This window comes from Schistocerca americana, chromosome X (genome assembly GCF_021461395.2).
Source record: "Schistocerca americana isolate TAMUIC-IGC-003095 chromosome X, iqSchAmer2.1, whole genome shotgun sequence".
In the NCBI taxonomy this organism is placed as follows: Eukaryota; Metazoa; Arthropoda; class Insecta; order Orthoptera; family Acrididae; genus Schistocerca; species Schistocerca americana.
Window position 1 is genome coordinate 821,424,100 of NC_060130.1, and position 23,741 is coordinate 821,447,840.

Below are 23,741 nucleotides of genomic sequence, written 5' to 3' on the forward strand. Positions count from 1 at the left end.
GCTGTTGGGCATTTAAGACAAAGAAACAATCAACAGTTTTTGGACAAAGTTTTGCAACCTTACCTAAGATTTAGACGTCTCTGTATGTTATTGACTATGTAACAAAGCAAAGTAACTGATGTCGAACAAATGATTTCCTTAGCATACTAATCCATACGATAATTGAGCCATACACAAAGGTTACTTAGATTTCTAAGTAAAGCAATATTTAAAGTAATAAAATAAATTGCAAACTAACCCAAAATATCACTATTTAAGAACATAAATTGACCTTCAGTGCTATGGTTTATGTATAAAACAAAAGATAACTGCAGAGTTTGTGATTCGCGCTTAATAATACCATTTTATGATGTAACGTATTGACAATAATCATTTTTAAATGAGTTAATAACAATTTTCTAAAGAAAAAGAAGAGAAAGGAAATTCTTTGTGATAACTTCTCAATTATCGGAACTATTGAAGGAAAATACGAGACCTATTCGGAAAGTAAGATTTGATTAGGTGCGAAATGGAAACCACTGTGAAAATCTGATGTAACTTTGCGCAGATGTATTGGGCAGTGTCTTTCGTGTGCTTGTCGATCGCTTCACGTCGCTCTTCTTAGTTCTGAGAGCTAAGTGACCACATAAAAATACTTAAAACAACAGTGACTCCTGCCAAGTATGTGGATCTGGTGAGAGATTTCGCCTGAAGCTAAGCAGCCCACATAACATAAATATCATGCATTTCTTTCTTCAAGACAATTTTCAGTCGCATTCTGTATGGGCAATGAAGACACTCCTGCAGCGTTGTCGTTGGGAAGTGTTTGATTACCCATAAAACAGCCCTTAATTGGTTCTCTCCGTTCTTCATTCCTGCTCACATGAACCCCTCGCTACAAAGACAACATTTTGCTACAAACAACGAAAGGCAGACCAGCGTAGAGAATTGGTGGAAAGCACAGGCGGCGACTTTCTCTAACGAGGGTGGTGGAAAGTTTGTACAACTCCACGACAAACGTCTAGGAAGCTGGAAGCTGTGGCTAACTGTTACGAATAATTTTTTTTTATTTTCACTGTGGTTTTCATTTCGCAACCGATTGGACTTTACTTTCCGAACAGCCCTCGTAGAATATATAATGTATTTCGTCCTCACTTAGATGTACGTTGAGAACAGAAGCTTAGGCTACGTTATCTGTTTCTCAGGGACACGGAGGCTTCATGAAAGGCAGCCTACAAGCTGCAGTGGAGGAGGAAGCGAGGACGACACGATCTACTGTGAATTCTTCCCTTTTTTGTGATAAAATATAATGAAGAACTGAATTTCCTTCCTCTACCTCTAATGATTTAGTGAAAGTGTCGTATGGGCGTTCCCATTGGTGCCTACGATTGTGATTAAATAAGTGAGTACTGAAAAGTGAAAATTTGTGTATGTTTCTGTTTTAGGCAAAGATTAAAAAAATTATATAAAATATACAACAGTAACATAGCAATAATCGAAAATTTTATCTCATGTTTCTGTGTAATGTATGTTCATGATTTGCAAAGGTCCATATATATAGTTATTTTATGAGTGTAGTATTAGGGAATTTGGGAATTTGCTAAAATCAATTTCATTGCAAAGAGGTCAGCTGTAGTGACAACCCTCGTTTAGAGGCGAGCGAGTGTGCCAGGAGTCAACGCAGTTCACTGCTACTGGGGCCACGTCATCATAACGCACCTGTGCGTAGCATTCAAAGATTGCACCATAATCTAAGGATGAAATTAAAAATTAAAGTTGCTTTTCGAAACTTTGTCAACATATGATTCAGTATATCAATGTTTAAATTGTAAAATTGTGATCTGATGAATATGCTTCCCTAAGTACATGGTTTTAAATAAAAAGCACGTGCGCGAAATAATAAATGTACAAAGCCGAAAATCGGCTAGAATGTGCAAATGTATGTCAACATTAACTGTTAAGATTTTCAGATTGATCGGAACAAAGTTTTTGTCAGAATCCACGTTTTTAAGAAAAATTGAGGGCGCTAAATTTTAGACTTAGAAAGATGAAAATTGGTATGAAGCGTCAGTCTGATATGAAAATCTTAACTATGTGACTCCATTAAGCTACCTCTAATAGTTTTCAAATAATTTACTGAAAAGTAAGTTTGGAACAAAAACGCCCTATTGGTAGTAGATTAAGTATCAGTTATATTAATGATAGACAGTTCTGACTACAGCACTTGTTACATCTAATAAATAATTAAGATTAACAAGTTTCAAGACTTTGATGTAAAAACAATCAATACAAGGTGTCTTAAAGATGTAGTTCAGAGGTCATGTCCTACTGTCGGTTCCGGTCTAAACATACTAGCCGGCAAAGCTTAAATGCAAGCAAGCTAAAACTTTTTCTGTAATTAAAGCTAATTTAACTCAATTCATACAAAAATTACGAAGATTCTATACTGATACGCACTAGCATTATAAAATGATATGTGTCCGAGGAAGTGGCCATTTAGATGCTGTTACTTGGGGATAGAGCAGATGACTGCAGGCGTTCGCCGGCCGCGGTGGTCTAGCGGTTAAGGCACTCAGTCCGGACCCGCGCGACTGCTACGGCCGCAGGTTCGAATCCTGCCTCGGGCATGGATGTGTGTGATGTCCTTAGGTTAGTTAGGTTTAAGTAGTTCTAAGTTCTAGAGGACTGATGACCACAGATGTTAAGTCCCATATTGCTCAGAGCCATTTGAACCATTTTGAACTGCAGGCGTTCCCTTCGGCCGTCCTCTGTGCCCATATATAAATATAGCCTGAGAGGCAGTGACAGATGTGGCTAGCTACAGGGTTGCACTGCGTTCAAAACGCACAAACGTGGCGGCACGCAATGTACTGCCTGGAGTCAGCTACGCGTCTGTCGCCAACACACAGGTGACTGTCCGCGGACGCCGCGGAGGACGCCCTCCTGCAGCGGCCGCCCCACAACAGCCGTGCTGGCACAGCCAGCCCCCCCTGCAGCCACCACCCAGGTCGCACCTACTGCTCAGAACTCCACTCATGACCAGTGGAGTTCCTGCAAACGAGCTTCGCGCTCTCCTTCAAACCCCTAATACAGTCATGTCCAACTCCCAGCGCAGGTCTCCGCTGTCTCAACGGCCCTCTAGGTCGCCGTTACCCCCACGCCGTAGATGGAGTAACGACCATACTTACGGCCTGAAGATTTGCGTTTTCTATGCAAATAGTCTTCCCCAGCAACAACGGGAATTCCGGCAATTTCTCTATGACAAGACAATAGATATGTGCCTCTTCTGTGAGACCCACCTCAAGCCTGGAATCGCTGTTAGAGTGGCGAGCTTCAGCTACTACCGGACGGACAGACTGACTGTCTACATCAAGACTTCTATCCAGCACCACCAGGTGCACTTACCGCTGCTGGCCGCGATCGAAACCACCGGTGTGCTTGTCAACACCACTGCTGACAATATCACCTTCGTTGTGGCCTACTGGCCACCACGGGAGCTTTTTCAGAGTGCTGGCATCGATGCCCTGCTGGCGGTGGAGGGTCGGCTTTTCATTGGTGGGGACTTCAAAGCGAAGTCCAAGCAGTGAAACTCTCGCCTCACTAATGGCAGTGCACGTCGCCTCCTGCGTTCTGCACAGCGGAACGGCGCCATAATCGTGAGGTCTTTCGACCCAATAATCTTCCCTGGTCGTGGGCAGCGTGATGTCCTCGACATCGCCATCCTCAAGGGGTTCGACCAGTTCGTATCTGCCACAATGAGAACCACCTTGTCATCAGGTTACGTCCCCGTGATCTTTGAAATGGATGTGATCGGTGTGGATGCTCAAGCTGTCTGTTCCTTCTACAAGAAAGTTGACGTCGAATGGTATCAGGGCGAGGTGATCACCCACATCCAGTATGCACCCAACCCAATGGAGGAAAGGGCCGAGGCGGCCCTCGCATTCCTCACTGATGCACTGCTCCCAGCTGCTGACACCGCCACACCTGGCTAGCCACAATGACCAAGGTACTTCTCCCGTCGCCTGACGCCTCCCATCTTGGTAGATATTGTTGCAAAAAATCTGCTGCTCCGTGAGGGGCAACTTACGCGTCAACCGGCCACGAAACGCCGATTAAACCAATTGCAACGCGAGATTAAGCCAGCTGTGGAGGCCCACCGAATAGGGAGTGGACTGACTCGGTCGCCACCCTCAACCCTGATGATGGCAGTTCATGTCGTGTCTTATACAGCTTCCTGCGGCACAGACAATGTACCCTACCTCTACTCATCGACCAGGCACCCATCAGCGACCCCGACGTCAAAGCCAGTGTATTGGCTGACACCTCTCAATCCAACTTCATGCCAGTAGAGGATGTAGTTGTGAGGCCCACGTATGCCTCGTTGAGGAACGACTCCCCAGCTTCCTGACTGCCAGGGAGGTGGATGAGGTCATCATCCCGATCTCTGCTGAGGAGATCACTTCACAACTTCTGACACTAAATGCTCGAAAATCCTGTGTCAGTGATGGCATCACTGCCACACTCCTGCATCACCTACCGCCAGTGGTAGATCAACCTCTGGCAGACATCTTCAATGAGATCCTACTTTCAGGAGTCTTCCCTGCTGTGCGGAAGCATGCGAGAGTAGTGGACATCCCAAAACTCAACAAGAACCCACAACTGCCCTCACGTTACAGGCCCTTTAGTCTGGTACTGGTCCTCTCGAAAGTGTTCGAGAGGACGTACGTGAAGTGCCTTCTCCAGCATGTTGAGCAGGTACGTTTCCTCCCAGATGAACAGTTTGGATTTGAGGTTGGCCATGTCACCACTCACCAGCTGTAACGTCTGGTGGAGCCCGCTATGAGGGCCCGGGAGACGATGGAATACCTTCGGGCGGTATTCCGGCATGTCTCCCAGGCCTTTGACTCCATCGGACATGACGGCCTCGTGTACAGATTCTTTGTACATAGAGTCCCAATGTCATACATGTTCCTCCTAAAGTCATACCTCTCTGGCCTTTCATTCCACGTGCTCGCCGATCAAGGGACGTCCACTCTCCGGCCTGCCCGAGCTGGGGTGTCTCAGGGGCCCGTTTTAGGCACTCTGCATTACTCCCTTTATACAGTTCACTCGCCCTGGGTGGTCAGGGTAGTGTTAGCTCTCTATGCTGACGACACTGCCCTGTTCGCCCATTGTATGAACGATCACACCACGGGACGCCATCTGCAACTCGGCTACGAGTCACTGGGGGCTTGTCCACTAAATGGCGCCTCAAGTTCAACCCCGTCAAGAGCCAGGCGGTCACCTTCACTAAAAGGAGGATACTGCCGGATCTTGCGCCACTCACCATCGTGGGAGACCCCATCCCGTGGACGCAGTTTACCGTGGCGTCAAGCTCGACCAGCGCCTCTCGTCGGGCCCTCACATTCTTTGGATTAGGGAGAGGGCTATAGGGCCCCTCCGCACAATACACCCTCTGCTGGACTCGGAGTCGATCCCGTCTCCTCACCAAAGATATCTACGCTAAGTTACACATGTTGGTAGTTGTTCTTGATTCGAATTTTGGAATATTTACTTCGTCTTCTTTGATGAAGAAATTTCGGAAAACGGTGTTTACTAACGATTCTCGTACTTTCCTGTCACTGCCATCAGCGACATCACCGTCGTTATCAAATACTGAAGGTGTTGATTGCGTCTTGCCGTTGGTATACTTTACATTCGACAAGAATCTCTTTTGGTTTCCGGCAAGATTTCAAGACAGACTTTCGTTGTGGAAACTGTTAAAAGAATCGCGCATTGAAGTTTGTGCTAAACTTCGAGCTTCTGTAAAAGTTCGCCAATCTGGGGAATTTTGCGTTCTTTTAACTCTGGCATGGTTTTTTCGTTGTTTCTGCAATAGTGTTCTGACCCGTTTTGTGTACGATGTGGGATCAGTATCATCGCTCATTAAGTTATTTCATTCTATGATTATTTATATCTCTCAACCGCCTTCGATCCTACTTTGTTGCAACTGTATCATCTGATTCAGGGGTCGTTATAACGAACCAGTTGGTAATTTATTCTGGTTGTCAGTTATGACCTCTATCAATACTATCTCTTAGGAACTATCTACTTCATTTTCTCTACAATGTAAACAAATTGTGACAGGAATAAACACTCCGTCACCAACTGTATTTAATCTACTCCTACATCTACATCCATACTCCGCAAGCTACCTGTGTGTGGCGGAGGGTACCTTGAATACCTCTATCGGTTATTGCTTCTATTCCAGTATCGTATTGTTCGTGGAAAGAAAGATCGTCGGTGTGCCTCTGTGTGGGATCTAATCTCTCTGATTTTATCCTCATGGTCTCTTTGCGAGATATACGTAGGACGGAGCAATGTAGTGTTTGACTCCTCGGTGAAGGTACGTTCTCGAAACTTCAACAAAAGCCCGTACCGAGATACTGAGCGCCTCTCTTGCAGAGTCTTCCACTGGAGTTTATCTATCATCTCCGTAACGCTTTCGCGATTACTAAATGATCCTGTAACGAACCGCGCTGCTCTCCGTTGGATCTTCTCTATCTCTTCTATCAACCCTATCTGGTACTGATCCCACACTGCTGAGCAGTATTCAAGCAGTGGGCGAACAAGCCTACTGTAACCTACTTCCTTTGTTTTCGGATTGCATTTCCTTAGGATTGTTCCAATGAATATCAGTCTGGCATCTGCTTTACCGACGATCAGCTTTATATGATCATTCCATTTTAAATCACTCCTAATGCGTACTCCCAGATAATTTATGGAATTAACTGCTTCCAGTTGCTGACCTGCTATATTGCAGCTAAATCATAAGGGATCTTTCTTTCTATGTATTCGCAGCACATTACACTTGTCTACACTGAGATTCAATTGCCATTCCCTGCACCATGCGTCAACTCGCTGCAGATCCTCCTGCATTTCAGTACAATTTTCCATTGTTACAACCTCTCGATATACCACAGCATCATCCGCAAAAAGCCTCAGTGAACTTAATCTGTCCTTTCTGAACACGGTTAGGTTCTTCGGCTGAACTTATTTCCGGCTTTAGTCAGCTTACGGTACCTATAACGATTTGAGCTTCGGCTTAGCGCTTGGAGCTCTCGTTCTTTCTCAACACAGCTGCGACAATTTACAACTACCATAACGACTGTTTCTAGATCTACCTTCCTGTGCTGGCCCCCACACCCTTTTAGTCTGACGTCCATTATATTGTTTCCCGAGACCCTCCAACCTAAAAACCCAACTACTGCCTCTACACAGCCCCGCTGCCTGTGTAGCCGCTTCCCGTGTGTCGCACACTTAAGGATTGTAAAGAGTCGATGTATAATGATGATCGCTTTGCTGTGTTGGAGTACTGGGTATTCTTCCTGTTAATACTTGGCGATTAACAACGTAAAATCATTTTATTCTTAGCAGGAAACAATCAGACACTTTCCATCACATTAAAGTCGTGGTGACCAGTATTTAGCTGTGCTGACTGCAACTATAAATTGCAACTGTCTGCCGAAACACCTGCTAAATTGCACAAGACGATTATTAAGAGGGAGATATACCTCCGATCGCTAAGATAAGAGTCCGAATACTTCGATCAGGGAGCATATGCGAAATGCAGATTACATGTCGCTTAGAGCATGCACTTCTCTCGAATAAGTTTTGTAGTTAAATTGGCAGTTAGCGGTACGAGGAACGATAATGATGCTCCCGCAGTTATAAGAGGTAAAAGGCATGACCCAAGCCCACGTAATCTCATGATAACAAGATGTCAGTTAGTAGCAAAAGAAGCTGTGCTGTCCCGCCGTAGAGGCTCGCGAGGAGGCGAGTCTCCCACGCCGCTGGTGCCAAAGTCCCCGTAGCACAGACGCGCTGAGCTGCATTGAGAGGCACTCGGTGCTGTGGTTTTGGTATAAGTAAAGATGCTGCAATTACTCGTATCATATCCAAACAGATGTGTTCGTTGTTGAAACATTAAATGTATGTATCACCAGTACTACACTCAAGCGCCAAAGGAACTGGTATAGGCATGCGTATTCAAAACAGAGGTATGTAAACAGGCAGAACACGGCGCTGCGCGGGATTATCCGAGCGGTCTAAGGCGCTGCAGTCCTGCACTGTGCGGCTGGTCCCGGCGGAGGTTCGAGACCTCCCTCGGGCATGGGTGTGTGTGTTTGTCCTTAGGATAATTTAGGTTAAGTAGGGTGTAAGCTTAGGGACTGATGACCTTAGCAGTTAAGTCCCATAAGATTTCACACACATTTGAACATTTGATCAGGGCGCTGCGTTGGGCAACGCCTATTTAAGACAACAAGTGTCTGGCATAGTTGTTAGACCGGTTACTACTGCTACAGTGGCAGGTTACCAAGATTTAAGTGAGTTTGAACGTGCTGTTGCAGTCGGCACACGAGCAGTAGGACACAGCATCTCCGAGGCAGCGATGAAGAGGGGCTTTTCCCTTACGACCATTTCACGAGTGTACCGTGAATATCAGGAATCCGGCAAAACTTCAAATCTCCGACGTCAGTGCGGCCCGAAAAAGATCCTGCAAGAACGGGATCAACGGCGACTGACGAGAACCGTTCAGTGTGACAGAACCCTTCCGCAAATTGCTGCAGATTTCAATGCTGGGCCATCAACAAGTGTCAGCGTGCGAATCACTCAACGAAACATCATCGATATGGGATTTCGGAGCCCAAGGCCAACTTGTGTACCATTGATGAGTGCACTGCGCAACGCTTTACGCTTCGCCTGGGCCCGTCAACATCGACAGTGGACTGTTGATTACTGGAAACATGTTGCCTGGTCGGACGAGTGTCGTTTCAAATTGTATCGAGCGGATGGACGTGTATGGGTCTAGAGATAACCTCATGAATCCATGTACCCTGAATGGCAGCAGGAGACTGTTCATGGTGGTGGAGGCTCTGTAACGGTGTGGGGCGTGTGCAGTTGCATTTGCCCCTGATACGACTAGATACGATTCTGACAGGTGACACGTACATCCTGGCTGATCACATGCATCCATAATTGTATATGAGGAGAAAGAATATATAATGGAGAAACAAGTCTAACATTTTAAATGCCTTGCTATAATAGTTAAAACTGACTTCGTGGAAGAAAACGAAACCGAGAATTTTCACAGCACATCTTAGTATAGCATTTTCTTTCCCCCATCCGGTTTCAACAGAAAACCTGTACATTGCAAAGTATATAGCCTGTATCCATCTCAATGCTTATTAGTATATAGTAAATTGATGAAGAACTTTTCGTGATTTTTGCTAACAACTTTCCCCCTTACACAGTATACACAGAGTGTTCCGGGTATAGGTACAAATATTGTGATCATTGGTATCTTAATATACACACCTCAGTGTGTTGGTTGTTGTTTTCTCTGTATGAAGCAGTCTTGCCAAAAACATATCATGTAATTTACTACCTGACGTTATCTGAACAGTCATAACTGTGCTGATCAGTGGACTAAGTCTGTCAGTACAGACTACTCTTTTTGTGTCCATCTGCCCACAGTCGAAGAACTGACCTGCTGCCCAGGGGAAAAGAGGCATTAAGGGCTTCCTCTTGCCTTATATACTTGGAGGTAATCACCAACCTTAAAATTTACTACTCATAATAGCTATAATTGTTAGTCTCTAACTGAAGCAAATACACATATCATGTTGTTCAGTGCACTGTCCCCAGTCATCAGCAGAAATATCTGGGCTTATACCCCAAACACACTGTACAGATATATTGCGATATTATGTAGCCTATGTCCACCTGAACATTTATTTGGATGTCGTATATAACTCTGAAGCACATCAGTCTAGAAATAATTGAAATTTTTGATAACGAGTATCATGTAAAATTTAAATTAAATTGCTCTAGAATTTGTTGGGATTTTTGGTAACAACCTTTCCTCTCTATGTTGTATTTATGCATTTATATACCACATATATTGAAGAAATATGTAGACTATGTCTGTGCAAATATTTGTTAGAAATCACATAAAAACTCGAATGGATCAGCAACATTTTGAGATTTTTTGTAACAACGTTTCTACTTTATATATTACATACGTATATATACACCATATATTTTGGAAAATATTCAGCCTATGTCTGTCCAAAAGTTTAGTAGAGTAACGTGTTAAGATGGGATATCAGTCAAGAACTTTGTTAACATTTCCACTTCATATATTACACTGTATTTACATGTCATATATATTGAAAAACGTAAAGTTTATGTCTGTCCAAACGTTTGTTGGAGTATCATGATAAAATTTGAAGTAGATCGGTCTAGAACTTAACGGAATTTTTGGTAACTGTGTTCCCAATTTTTGTAGTATCAACGTATTTATATACCATATACTGTATATTGAAAAAATATGCAGCCTGTGTCTGTCCGAATGTTTATTAGAGTATCGTGTAAAATCAAAAATAAATTGGTTGAGAACTTTTAGTGATTTTTGATATAAAAGTTGAACAGCAACTTGTCTTTACACACTAGTAGAGATAAGGGGGCAAGGCCAAGTGGCTGGTTTGTAGAGAATAATGGATCCCTTCTCCTGGAGAAGACTTTGATCAAGGAAGACTATGACCAGTGACCTCGTAGATGCAGAGGATGGCTGCCTGAGGATATTGACCAAGGAGGATATTAACCACATCGGGAGATTTGAGAACTGTGTAAACTTGACCCTTTACCTTCGGCTGATATGGGAACAACGTAGACTATGTTAATACCCCACTGTCCCAATACTCACGTCAGAAAATATACGAAGGACAACAACAGTACATGGAAGATTGTTGTATCCCTTTTGTTCGTACATTTTAGCACATAAGTTGACAACGTTAAGAGATTCTTTCTTAAAAAACACAACATAATCCAAAATATGGCAAAGCAATAAATCTATAATTCTACGACCAATATGAAAAATGTCTGAACTTGGTCTAGAGAAGACACTTGTGTATTATATTACGATGGAAATGATTCTCCGAAGTTATATGTGTATCATATCACGTCAGCAGAGAAGAAAAGTAAGTTATATCGTACTGACGACAGTTGTGTCATTAGAAAGGGAGAACTAACTCAGATGGATAAGAATGGCCGGCCGCGGTGGCCGAGCGGTTCTAGGCGCTTCAGTCCGGAACCGCGCTGCTGCTACGGTCGCAGGTTCGAATCCTTCTTCGGGCGTAGATGTGTGTGATGTCCTTAGGTTAGTTAGGTTTAAGTAGTTCTAGGTTCCAGGGGACTGATGACCTCAGATGTTAAGTCCCATAGTGCTCAGAGCCATTTGAACCATTTTTTTTTTTTTGGATAAGAATGAAGAAGGGAACTATTCGCAGTATTGATGGGGAAACCAGTAAAAGGCATAAACCTTTCCGTTTACCAAGGAAACCACACTGTTTTCATGTTTTCATGATAAAAAATTGATTTTCTATGCCGAGCATCAAGGATTTCCCATTTACATCATTGAGGATCTACTGGAAATAACACACAAAAAAGATGCCTTAATGGATTAAATAGAAAACAGGCAACTTTCATTGTTTGGACACTTAAAGAGAAAGGTGCAAGAAAGGGTACCGAAAAATATATTGGTATATAGACAGACAAGCAGAAGGCTCAGAAGGAGACTGCGATTTCAGTGGATTCGAGGGAGACAAAGGACTACGACCAGTAGAAAGTTGACCAGTGAAGACACAGAAAACAGGTTATTATGGAGACCGAGATGCAGGATGCGACGGCAGCCGAATCCCCGCCAATATCATGTGTCCACACGAATTTTTCATTACCATTCTCAACTCCTCTACAATGATCGAGTCACTAAATTGTTTTAATAATAAAATTTAATGACTAATGAATAGTTCATGCCAGTGTAATGAGGCACTGTGGACCGTTTTTCTACTCTTTGTATCATTCATGATGTGAAATTTAATGTGTACAATTGTGAAACTTGAAATTGACCAATTATGTACGTAATGTACTTACACATTTTCGAGTCGTACGATTTAAAACTATAAAACTGTATTTTGATTCAGAGTAGCAGTATATTGTCTCTGTTATTTACTAAGTTGCTTTTCATAATAATGAAAACAGTATAGTATGACCATATATTCGGTTTTATGCGACGAACTTCGTTGCTTATTGTAAAAAGGAGCTACTCACTTGACCCAATGAGCAGAGCTCGCTCTCAAACGTTCTACCACAGAACAGGCTGAGGAACTCATTGGGAAACTAAACTTAGGCCACAGCGCTAGAGTTTCAGTATTCGCTTGACCAAGAAGGTCGCCACTGCATCACAGTGTTAACTTTTCAGACTCTGCTTGCCTTACAGGATGCCCCTATCTCTCCTGCTTAACCGGTAGTCCACCGTGCACACCCATAGCACGTGTGCAGAAAGTTGAACGTCTATTCACACGTCCGTGGCTGATACTTCCATCATGCAAGAAGCGAATCAGTGGAACAACTGTCACAATAGTGGGAAACCGTAGACATGAGAGAACTCACATTACTATCGTGGCATGCAGAGGGATGGTGGAAGGAAGAAAGCGCTACATCCTAGAAAATGAAGCTCTAATCTATTAGAAAAATATCGTCATTAATCTACAAGCATACTAACGCTATCACTTTCTAATGGGTAGCTGCTACCTACAAAATTGTGACCTACCTACGTTTGACACGAACTTTAAACTGTATACAGTATGTGGAAACTTCGTTTGACTAACTAGTGCTACAGAACAGTTTCACAGAAATTTTCATAAAAACCGTTCCATCATTTATGACAGAAATTTGTAACTTACGGAACATGCCAAGAACGTAACAGGTAGTGTAGTATTGAAATGTGCTCGTGATCGGCCATTACTTTCTTATTCAGTTGAACGTAAAATAACGGATTCGGGTTCCGCAGACGGAAAGTTAGGCGAGATGCAATCGTATCGTTAGAGCTCCGGAAAAACGAAAGGTTTAAAATGGGTCATAAAATTTGAATAACCACAGAAGTGGATAAAAGACCTGTGGATGCGGATAAGGAACTTGTGGATAAGACGCGGATCCGGATACCACTTTTCTTACCGTCGCACACCTGTGCCTATGACGGAAGTGTAGTGCCTTCTTGGATTAATTATGGAGTTCCGAATGGACTAGCATATTTGCAAACACATAAAGGTGGAAAATAAACATAAAGACGCAGACAAACTGTGTGTCTGCACGAAATTACAACAAAAGAAGTGGAAGAACAAGAATGAAGCCATCCAGGTATTGTCTGCAGGCCATGTCGTAGTGCATCATAACTGATAGCTGATTGACACACAATGTCTTCTCGCCTCATGTTGCGGGGCCACCTCCATTTGGGGCTACAGCTGTGCTGACCTCGGGCCGGGGGCATCGAGATATATAGGCCCTGTGGCGTGTATCATCCCACGTGACTCTACAGATTGTAACGGGTCATCCTTCTCTAACATTACTTTTCCTCAACAGTAGTTGTCGGTACCAGTTTTATTTTTAGAATTTTGGACAGGTCAGTATTGTCTCAGTTGCTTTTCTGAAAACTTTCATATAATTTTATACACAGTATGTTATGTTTCAAGCTAAAATATATGAAAAGGAATTACTTTCTAAAATATTTTAGTTTGGATGTTATAATCGATAAGTACTAGCTCTGGATGTACAGTTAAAATTATTATTTCTAGAAACATTTGAAATTACGAAGTATTTGCACACTTAAAATTTCTATTATTAATTACGCAGTCCTATAAAGTTCACTGTGTTTATTTCTGGATTCATTTATGAAATAAAAATCTAAATCAATAAGGTCATGAAACTTAACTCCTCCCGAACAGCCCATGAAGGCCCAACGGTACTGACCGGCCACCGTGTCATCCTGAACCCACAGGTGTCACTGGATGCAGATATGGAGGGGCATATGGTCAGCACACCTCTCTCCCGGCCGTATGTCAGTTTCCGCGGCCGGAGCCGCTATTTCTCAATCACGTAGCTCCTCAGTTTGCCTCACAAGGACTGAGTGCACCCCGCTTGCCAACAGCGCTCGGCAGACCGGATGGTCACCCATCCAAGTGCTAGCCCAGACCGACAGCGCTTAACTACGGTCATCTGACGGGAACCGGTGTAGCCGCTGCGGCAAGGCCATTGGCAAAGGTAATGAAAGCTAGCAGGAATTCAATTGTTAAGAAAATTTGTAAACCCTTTGGAATATTGTTTTTTTTTCCTCAGAGCGAGAGAATCATAAGCTTGCCTATAATGTGATCGGACGTATTCTTGTATAATAGGGGCGAACAATGTAATTTCGTCTTTGTTAATGTGAAAAATAAAAAAAAACTGTATGATTTGCTAAAATGTGAAAGAATACTTTTATGTAAAAAAAAAAAAACATTCTGAAACCAAAAAATGGATCTGAGCACTATAGGACTTAACATCTGAGGTCATCAGTCACCTAGAACTTAGAACTACTTAAACCTAACTAAGCTAAGGACATCACACACATTCATGCCCGAGGCAGGATTCGAACCTGCGACGGTAGCGGTCGCGCGGTTCCAGACTGAAGCGCCTAGAGCCGCTCGGCCACATCGGCCGGCTTCTGCAACCACAATCTTCAAATTTATTTAGTTCAAACCAATCATGAGGACCTGATGTGAGATTTTCAGACCCCTAGACAAGAAGAACTGGAGCCATCTCAACATGAAAAGCTAAGTAAACTTGAAAGTTTATTGTAATCTTCACTCCTCTAAAAATCTTCGTAAAGAATTTGTTTATTAATTTCTTGGCATTGTTTAATGTGGACAATAGTTTATATAAGGAAGCAGAGGGGAGATCAGAACTTACGAGCTCCAGTGACCATATGTGGCGGGGAATGAGTAACCGTTTCATAATAGTTTAATAATTCTTAACTGTGCATTTAAATACAAGTAAACTCTCGATAACACATGACAATGTTAAGATCTATCGAGGGTACCTTTTCATTGACATACTGATTTCCCATTGGCCCTAGAATGAGCCGAGCATTTGCTATGTATGTCGGGCAAGGCAACTAGTGTGACGTCACAAGTTCGTTGCAGGTCCCGTATCGTGCGTGGGCTCTGCCTCAGGCCACGTGACGCCCAACTCACTGTGTACGACTGGGAGATCCCTGAAACGTGCTCTCGCACTTCATTTCCACCGAGTAGTTAATATGTTGTGTTACTTTATCAATCTCCTCTCAAGTTTTGCAGAACACTGTATAATGACGCAGGTAATAGTTTAACTGGTTCACTACCCTGTTACTTCACTACCGGAAGCTTATACTTAGCCCTAAGACAAGGATGAAATATAAGAAAGCGTGAGCTGGCGCTATTATTGTAGTCCACTTGTTCTATAACACAGCACGTTCACACACAACTATGTGGCAGTGGAGGATCATTTTCCACATTAAAGTAAAGGCAAATCATGTATCTCGTTGAAATTCATTTTGTGTTGTCAGTGTTCCAAGCTCAGCATGTGAAAAAGCGGGAAAGTTAAATAAAAACATTTCCAAACAACTGTTTTCATTGAATCTTAAACGGAATCTTTATGAGCTACAAAAGACGATAATTGATAAGAAATCTACACATTACACAAGAAAATAGAAAGAATTACCCCACCCATAAAACATTTCCACAACTTTATGGCAAAGTTAAGACAATATAGTGTACAGTTAGAATGTCGAGGACAGTAAATTGACTAGATGTTATTTTAATATCTTTGTGGTAATCAGTTTACCAGCTATTTGTCCACTAATGTCGTTATTTAAGTAGCTGAGCATTTACAATGTTTCGGGGCACATTGAAGGGAAATTTTGAGATCTCTGCTTACAAGAGGCGTTCGCTATCACGGCGATAGAACGTCCGCCGATTTTAGCAGTGTCGCCGTCTTGTGAGACGGTAAGGGCAGCATAGACTGCGAATACGCTGCACTATAATGCCAATGACAAGCACAAAAATATCCTATTCGTAGTAGTTATTTGCGTATTCCATGGATCATAATTTCTATATGTCGCTATCATGTGGAACGTGTCAGTTTACTATTATAAAACTCTCAGTGAAAAATATGACAACAGCCTGACTATTCACCTTACTTGATGAGTAACCACTTCAGTTGCTAAAAAGTTCTTTATTTTACTCATGACGAGATTTTTATGTTGAAGTCTGAAACTCATGCTGTGGTGATGCAAAGACATCTGATGCCAGACGAGTTTTACTCTCGTGTTTGCTTATTTTCCTATCTACCGAAAGTCATTGGACTTCGCTTCACCACAGCACAATTTTCATATATCACTAGAAAATGGGTTCAGTATAAATGCCGAAACATGGCGTAGTGTGAAATAAAGAAATTTTAAGCAACTGGAGCGCTTGTGCAGCAATTCAGTACACGGAAGCGGGACAAAGCGCTTTCCAAACATGGAAGAAATAATAATCTACGTGTCTTTTACGTTAATCGTTAGTGTCCTTTAATTTTTTCTGACGAAGCATTATCGTTGTGTCACGTTCTCATGCCCAGCCCATTTCCATTTCATTTTCGTTACGTTTATTATAACGTCATCATCTCCATTCTGTACTATGATTGATTTATTTTCCTGTCATTCTTGTAAATTCTCCAAAATCCATCTCTCAATTGCTCACTGAACAAACTCAATTTTTTTTTTACTTTAAAAATCCATATCTCATTGGCATAAGTCAAAACTGGTAATACAAACTTTGCTCTGTAGGGACTAGGAAGCTTAGTTTAGAAAAAACGTAGTAAGTCTGCATGCCATTTTTATTTTTCTGTTCATTTCTTTCCCTATCTACCTATCAATCGATGACAGATAAGAGTCCAGATATATTTACAGTCCAAAACTGCAAAGATAAAGAGTGAGACCAGTAACCAAAACACAGTTCTTAGTCAAAAAAGATAAATAACTTAAAAATTTTATTCGCGATATCTGGAAATTCATTTTTTGTGTCAAAAAGCGGACACTGGCTGCATAGGATTTATTTTTTATTTTATTATGCTGGGCTGGTAGCTGACCACACCCTCATCTTCGGTGGGACGCTGTAAGAATCTACATATTACGAACAATAAAGTCAATCTATTTCTTAAGCATAATTTTTTGACTAGCGACCAATCCTGCTCTTATGCAACACTGTTATTCATTTTCAACACGGCCGCCTGCCTCCAACGCGTCTTCACATCGCAACTGCGTTGTCTCATTAGATTAAATTAGTTTTACTGTCATTCCAATTGATCCGTAGTGAAGAGGTCCTCCAGGATGTAGAACATGTCAGAAAAAACATTAATACATGACAAATATTTACAACTCAAACAAATAAGCTAATGTACCATTCCACAGGTCCCAAGAGGAATGATCGTCATTTTTTTAATGAACACTATATGAAAGAATCATTTTACAAACACTAAAGCACTGAATTTAAAATAAAAAAGTTTTTTATTTATAAGCTAATAAACATGTAATATAACTACTATCATACTTATTTACAATGAACACATTACTGCACTGCAATGGTGCAGAAGTTGGATTGTACACACACACACACACACACACACACAAACACACAAACACACACACATACACACAAATGAGTTGGGTCTACTGAGAAATTCATCAATGGAATAGAAGGAGTTGGCCACCAATAAATCCTTTAGGCTTCTCCAAAACTTAATGTCATTGGTTGTTAAGCTTTTTATGGCTGCTGGCAAGTTATTGAAAATGTGTGTTCCTGAATAATGCACACCTTTCTGTACAAGAGTAAGTGACTTTAAATCCTTGAGAAGATTATTCTTATTTCTAGTATTGATTCCATGAATTGAGCTGTTGGTTTGAAAAAGTGATATATTTTTAATGACAAATTTCATTAAGGAATAAATATGTTACGAAGCAGTAGTTAGTATCCCTAGTTCCCTAAACAAGTTTCCGCAGGATGTTCTTGAGTACACACCACATATAACTCTCACTGCACGTTTTTGTGCCTGGAAAACTTTAGCTTGGCTTGATGAATTACCCTAAGAAATAATCCCATATGACAATATGGAATGAAAGTGAGCATAGTATGCCAGCTTTTTCATTTTTATATCCCCTATATCTGACACAATTCGCATTGCAAATAGAGATTTGTTAAGACGCTTCGGCAGTTCTGTGGTGTGATCCTCATAATTGAATTTATTATCAAGCTGTAATCCCAAGAATTTACCACTGTCCTCTTCATCTATCTGCTTGTCATCGTATGTTAGGCATATACTCGTGGAACACCCGTTACAAGTTCTGAACTGCATGTAGTGTGTTTTTTCAAAGTTTACTGACAAAGAATTGGCTAGGAACCAGTGATTAATGTCCACAAATATTTTACTAGCCCATATTTCTAAGACTACACTTGATTTGCTATTTATTGCAATGTTTGTATCACCGGCAAAAGAATTCAGATGCCCCTGTGTAAATATAATCAAGAAGTGGCCACAAAATATCGTCAGAGGCGGACTTACCTGTATAAAAGAAGTCAGTTAGTACTGCGTCGTCAGTAGAGAAGCGGTAAGAGCAGAATGGGTCGGGAAGAAGAGGCCAGTGACATAGAACAAATCCACCAGGGACATTCAACCCTTCTGCAACTGTGCAAGTCGTCTGGCGGTAATGTGAGTGTGAAGTGGAAAGGCGAATGAACATCCGCAGCGAAGCCAAGATCATGCAGACCAACAGAGACCGCCGAGCACTGCCGAGGGTGGTTATAAAAAATAGCATGAAATCAGCGGAAGGAATCACTCTTTAGCTCCAAAGCACTACCAACAGTCCAGCTGGCGCAATGAGTGAGAGCAGACAATTAAAAACAATGGTGCATAATAGTAGAGCAGTTCCTCCGAAACCACAAATTTGTGTAGTGAACGCCAATAGACCTTTCAGTTGGTACAAAAAGGAATGCCACTGAACAGTGAATTAATAGGACGAATCGTGCTACATTGACGCGCCAACGAAACTGGTATAGACATACGTATTCCGGCGCAGTTGTTAGATCGGTTACTGCTGCTACATTCGCAGGTTGTCGAGATTTATGTGAGTTTGAAAGTGGTGTTATAGACGGCGCACGAGCGATGGGACACAACATCTCCGAGGTAGCGATGAAGTGGGGATTTTCCCGTACGACTAGTTCACGAGTGTGCCGTGAATATTAGGAATCCGGTAAAACATCAAAGCTCCGAAATCGCTGTGGCCGGAAAAAGATCCTGCAAGAAAGGTATCAAAGACGACTGAAGAGACTCGTTCAACGTGACAAATGTAACCTCTGGCGTGCCACAGGGGAGTGTTATGGGACCATTGCTTTTCACAATATATATAAATGACCTAGTAGATAATGTCGGAAGTTCCATCCCGCTTTTCGCGGATGTTGCTGTAGTCTACAGAGAAGTTGCAACGTTAGAAAATTGCAGCGAAATGCAGGAAGATCTGCAGTTGATAGGCACTTGGTGCAGGGAGTGGCAACTGACCCTTAACATAGACTAATGTAATGTATTGCGAATACATAGAAAGAAGGATTCTTTATTGTATGATTGTATGATAGTGGAACAAACACTGGTAGCAGTTACTTCCGTAAAATATCTGGGAGTATGCGTATGGAACGATTTGAAGTGGAATGATCATATAAAATTAATTGTTGGTAAGGCGGGTACCAGGATGAGATTCATTGGGAGAGTCCTTAGAAAATGCAGTCCATCAACAAAGGAGGTGGCTCACAAAACACTCGTCCGACCTATACTTTATTGCTCATCAGCGTGGGATCCGTACCAGGACGGGTTGACAGAGGAGATAGAGAAGATCCAAAGAAGAGCGGCGCGTTTCGTAACAGGGTTATTTGGTAAGCGTGATAGCGTTACGGAGATGTTTAGCAAACTCAAGTGGCAGATTCTGCAAGAGGGGCGCTCTGCATCGCGGTGTAGCTTGCTGTCCAGGTTTCGAGAGGGTCCGTTTATGGTTGGTTCAAATGGCTCTGATTACTACGGGACTTAACATCTGTGGTCATCAGTCCCCTAGAACTTAGAACTACTTAAACCTAACTAACCTAAGGACATGACACACATCCATGCCCGAGGCAGGATTCGAACCTGCGACCGTAGCAGTCCCGCGGTTCCGGACTGAGCGCCTAGAACCGCGAGACCACCGCGGCCGGCGGTCCGTTTATGGATGAGGTATCGAATATATTGTTACCCCCTACTTATACCTCCCGAGGAGATCACGAATGTAAAATTAGAGAGATTCGAGCGTGCACGGAGGCTTTCCGGCAGTCGTTCTTCCCGAGAACCATACGCGACTGGAACAGGAAAGGGAGGTAATGACAGTGGCACGTAACGTGCCCTCCGCCACACACAGTAGGGTGGCTTGCGGAGTATAAATGTAGATGTAGACATTCCGAAAATTGCTGCAGATTTCAATGCTGGTCCATCAACGAATGTCAGCGTGCTAACCATTCAACGAAACATCATCGATATGGGCTTTAGGAGCCGAAGGCCCTCTCGTGTACGCTTGATAACTGCACAAATTTTGAAATGAGAGTTGTTATGGTGGTCGCGTAATAAGTATTGCGCGTGAAGCGCCGTAGCGACACAGGCAAAGGTCAATTGTGGAAACTAAGCCACTGGATATTACAAGTAACGTTATTATAGAATACGCCCGACTGTCTCCACAAAATAACAGGGCACATACATTCGCGAGTGAGTGGTCGAAAATAACAATTAATACCGTAAAGTAAATTGGTCATAAATACAGTTCCGTCGGTACACACTCAGTTGCCGGCCGGAGTGGACTAGCGGTTCTAGGCGCTACAGTCTGGAACCGCGCGACCGCTACGGTCACAGGTTCGAATCCTGCCTTGGGCATGGATGTGTGTGATGTCCTTAGGTTAGTTAGGTTGAAGTAGTTCTAAGTTCTAGGGGACTGCTGTCCTTAGAAGTTAAGTCCCGTAGTGCTCAGAGCCATTTGAACCATTTGAACACACTCAGTTGTATGCCTCGCCTGGGCCCGTCAACACCGACATTGGACTGTTGATGACTGGAAGCAGGTTGCCTCGTCGGACGAGTCTCGTTTCACATTGTATCGAGCGGATGGACTTGTACAAGTATGGAGACAACCTCGGTAATCCATGGACCCTGCATGTCAACAGGGGACTGTTCAAGGTGGGGGAGGTTCTGTATTGGTGTGGGTCATGTGCAGTTGAAGTGATATGGGACCCCTGTTACGTCTAGATACGACTCTGACGAGTGACACAAACGTAAGCGTCCTGTCTGATCACCTTCGTCCATTCATGTCCGTTGTGGATTCAGACGGACTTGGACAATTCCAGGAGTACAATTCAACACCCTACACGTCCAGAATTGCTACACAAAGGCTCCAGGAACACTTCTGAGTTCTGGGATGCCTTGCAAAGTGCTGTTGAGAAGAGATCTCCACCCGCTCGTCCTCTTAGGGATTTATAGACAACACTGCGGGATTCATAGTGTCATTCCCTCCAGCACTACTTCGGACGTTATTCGAGTGCATGCCATGTCGTGTTGCGGCACTTCTGCATGCTCGAGTAGCGCTACACGATACTAGGTAGATGTACCAGTTTCTTTGCATCTTCAGTGTATATCCTGTGGCAATCCGATGGAACGGTTTTAGTTTCCAGAACTGGAGAACGTTACGTGTAATCATGTGTTGTGACAACAGTGAAGTATGTGGAAGGCAGTGTTCCGTCACTTACCTGTTTTTCGACTTTAAAGTGTGCTGTTCTTATTGCACTTAATAAAGCGCTAAATGCAGAAGGATACGAATGCGGTTTACAGTACTGTGTAGGAAAAGAGGAGCAGTTCTGAACCGATGATTGTATCAGCATGACAATGGACCCTGTCATAAAACATAATTTGCGGGACAGTGATCTGTGGACATTAGCATTCCTGAACTGGGCTGGGGTAGCCGCGCGGTCTGAGGCGTCTTGTCACAGTCCGTGCGGCTCGGAGGTTCGAGACCCCCCTCGGGCACGGGTGTTTGTGTCATCCTTAGCATAAGTTAGTTTAAGTTAGAGTAAGTAGTGTGTAAGCCTATGGCGTGATGACCTCAGCAGTTTGGTCCCATAAGACCTCACCACAAATTTCAATTTCAACTGGTTCAAATGGCTCTGAGCACTATGGGACTCAACTGCTGAGGTCATTAGTCCCCTAGAACTTAGAACTAGTTAAACCTAACTAACCTAAGGACATCACAAACATCCATGCCCGAGGCAGGATTCGAACCTGCGACCGTAGCGGTCTTGCGGTTCCAGACTGCAGCGCCTTTAACCGCACGGCCACTTCGGCCGGCCCAGTTTCAACTGGGCTGGCCTGACCAGAGTACCGACCTGAACCCATTGGAACACCTTGGGATGGGTTACAACGTCAACTTCGTCAGCACCACTACCTTGCTCGATCTACCACTGGTGCAGAGTGCGAGGCGATGTTTGCTCTGAGACGCGGGCGACGGCTTTGAGGCGCTAGCCGTCGCTGCTACTCCCTTTCGACCGGCCGCGGACGATGTCAGGAGAGCCACAACCGGCAAGTACGGCGCTGCTTCTGGCGACTCGACGGAAAGCGATGTAAGTCAGCTGCACAGCTTAACATGGAGAGGCCGTAACTTGCAGTGTGTTCGACAGCAAATTGGGAAACACGCTGAGACGACAAAAGTCATTCGATACCTCCTAATATCGTTTCGGACATCCTTTTTCCCTTTGTGGTGCAGCAGCTCGACTTACTATGGACTAGACAAGTCATCGGGAGTCCCCTGCAGAAATAATGAGCCACGCTGCCTCTATAGGCGTCCAGAATTGCGGAAGTGTTGCTGGTATAGGATTTTGGGCCCAAATTGATCTCTGATTATGTCCCATAAGTGTGCGGTGGGATCCATGTCTGGCGATTCGGATGGCCAAATCATTCGCTCGAATTATTCAGACCAATCGCGGACAATTGTGGCCGGTGACACGGATCATCACTGTTTGCGAAGATGAAGTCCACGAATAGCTGCAAATGGTCTCCACGTAGCCAAAAATAAACATCCCGTCAATGGTCGGTTCAGTTAGACTAGAGAATTCACTCCATGACATGTAAACACAGCCCACACGATTATGGAGGCACCGCCAGCTTGCACAGTGTCTTGTCTTCAACTTCGGTCCATTGTTTCGTGTGGCCTGCGGCACACTCTAAACCTAACATCAGTTCTTACCAGCAGAAATCGGAATTCAACTGACCAGATCACGGTTTTTCCGTCGTCTAAGGTCCAACAAATATGGTCACGAGTCCAGAAGAGGCGCTGAAGGCGATGTCATGCCGTTGGTAATGGTACTCGCCTCGGTCTGCTGCCATAAACCATTAACTCTAAATTTCGCCGCACTGACGTAACGGAATACGTCTGCCGTACGTCCCACATTGTTTCCTGCGGCTATATCAATCAGTGTTGCTTGTCTGTTAGTGCTGACCACTCTACACAAACACCGGTGCTCTCGGTCGTTAAGTGAAGGCCGTCGGCCTCTGCGTTGTCTGCGGTGAAAGGCAATGACTGAAATTTGGTATTCTCGGCACACACTTGACACTGTGGATCTCAAAATATTGAACTCCCTGACGACTTCCAAAATGGAATGTCTCATGCGTCTAGCTCCAACTACCACTTCTGCATTGAAAGTCTGTTAGTTCCCGTCGTGCGGCCATAATCACGTCGGACACCCTTTCACATGAATCACCTGAGTACAGTTGACAGCTCCGCC

General features: G+C 43.5%; 1 pseudogene; it reads right to left on the reverse strand.

The window, feature by feature from the left end:
• Window positions 1–13,996: 13,996 nt before the first annotated feature.
• Window positions 13,997–14,114, reverse strand: LOC124557512 (annotated as a pseudogene).
• Between the last annotated feature and the right edge of the window lie 9,627 nt (window positions 14,115–23,741).